Here is a 2,516-nt window from a genome sequence, read left to right on the forward strand (position 1 = left end):
AGAAATACGTTATTAAAATTTCGGTCACGAATTGCGGTACACCCTGTATATATATATGAAATGACTCGGGAAGACATCCCCAACAACATATTTAAAAATCAAACAAATCGGAGGGGAGGCCCCTTTTATGCATAATTACCGATTTTACTTCAATAGTTGATGCATACAAATGTATATTTCTAAATTGCAAATCTTCATTCACTATGAATCTAAAAAAGAAGTTAAGCACCCCGCGCTTCGAGAAAACTAATCGACATCGCGGAAGAGGCCTCAACTGTTCGATATTAACGACATTCGCGCTGGTAACATCTCTTTTTTAGAAAGGGATTTGCCCGTAAATAAATAGAAAATTGAAAAACTGTAGCACAAGTAATTGTTACAAACTCAAAAAGGACTCACTTATTTAAATTCTTCATGAATTAGTTGAAAATAAACTTCAAAAGAATTTCTTCCCACGAATATTTATAGAATATAAAAAGAATTCCTTTTGTATCTAAAAATGAGCTCATTGTCAGTATTGGTAACATAAAAGTGAAGTCTTTCTAAACTCATAAAAATGTTTTTAAAACAGAAATCAGATGGAAAAAGAATTCAGTCCATAATTTGGGAATGCCAAAAAGATTCTCTCCTGGATTCTCTGCTAGCTGGGTAGCTACATTTTGTTACTAACGCTCCATTGTATTAAAATAAAAATCTTACATCATTTTTAATATAATCTCCCTAATAGTAAACAAGTTATTGTTACTTTAGAAACTTTTCTAAGAGAAACATAAAAATTACTTTATCCATGCAAATTATAGTAAAATTTCATAGAGAGCGTGTCATCGTCATGTCCATTTTTATTGTCATGCATTTAAATTACAGACATCTCTCGCAACATTTGAACTTATATGTGAAGATAGAATGATGATAGAAGATAGATGAATGATAGATATTAATTCGAAAATGTTCTCACTAACAGTTTGTATAAAAAATATATTTCACGATTGTCCTAAGGATATATTGTAATAAAAATCTATATATGTATGTTTACTGTCACGGTATTTATGGCGTCGATAAAAATACTAATGAGAAACTCTATAGGTCTGAATTGCACCATAAGAATTCACAAAACATCATTGACGACTCTAAGATATAGATACTTTAAGCGGCATAAAACGTATCGTACCGGTATTTCTATGGTGCCGAAGGATACGTATAAAATAGAGATTCTTTAAGTTACTCCTCTTTAAGTTACTGACCCCAGTTGCGTATAAAGGTGAAGTGCAGGTTTTTAATTACCGTTAATAAGAATCGTGCAAGAGAGAGAAAGCATACGGTGACAGCAATTTTTATGGGCGCACGATTTCTCGCATCTAAATATAAAGTGTCGCTTCACCAACTTTATGGTAGGAAAAGTCATAATTCCCACGATATCTAATTGTCCATTGAATATTTAAAAGAGAGTACCATTTCAAAGTAGAATAAAAGAGAGATAATTTCGTGTATTTATTACGTTGAAAATTAAATTACCAATTCAAAAATGTACACATATGAAACACGGCTTGACGTTGAAACCAGTTGAGTTTAGCATGTTTTAATGCTAACTCTATAAATTTCTATTCAGCGCTAACATAAATAAATGATTTTAAAACTTTAAACACAGTCGTACTCGAAATGGATTGCTTCATTTTTGTATGTACTGAGTATTTTAGCTATTTAAATAATGCTATTTAAATAATAATAGGACGTGGAAAATATGCCAAGTTTATTCATGGAATATGACACTGTTTGTCTCTAATTACATTCCTACTGCCGTAGTTACCTTCGCGTTCGGATAAGAATTATTTGGCCCGACTTCAATTAACTGATACAAGATCCAATTCCCAGATATATATGTATGTATACCAGTGAAAAGTTACAGGTTAAATTACTTCACATCGTGAAGCTTTTCCATGGCGCTTTAAGGGGTTAGGCCATCTTGAACGGATCAAAATCAATGTCATTTTTGTTGATTTTTTTACCGCCTCTATTTTACATAAAAAATAAACCAAAAAATATTTTTTAACCTTAAAGACATGTTAAATACACACCTACTTTTGAATTTTGTATATATTTTTTTATATTTCTAAAAAAATTAGTGAAAATGACACTGATTTCGACCCGGTCAAGGTGGCCTAACCCCTTAATCCAATTCTGATTTTTTAAATATGGGACATATCTGTTTCACAAATATGAGTGCATACATGTTGCACCATCAACAGAAATTTCTAAGCTCAAAAATACTAAACTTCCGAATAAATTATTATATATTATTATACGATTATATAATAACAATTTTTTACTATCTTTACAGCGTAAAGAAAAAAGACAGTTTGCCAGTACGGTTTGTGGAGTAAATCGTTACTAAAAAAGCTTCAGCGATTACTAAAAAAAAGTCTAAGCCTGGAATGTTGCCCATACAGCACACAAATGTTGAATCAACATCTCAGAAACGTTCCAATACAACATTGCAATATTGCATCAATGTTACAAAA

The sequence above is a fragment of the Vollenhovia emeryi genome, unplaced genomic scaffold (genome assembly GCF_000949405.1).
Source record: "Vollenhovia emeryi isolate VEMERY1.0 unplaced genomic scaffold, V.emery_V1.0 DF939352.1, whole genome shotgun sequence".
Taxonomy (NCBI): domain Eukaryota; kingdom Metazoa; phylum Arthropoda; class Insecta; order Hymenoptera; family Formicidae; genus Vollenhovia; species Vollenhovia emeryi.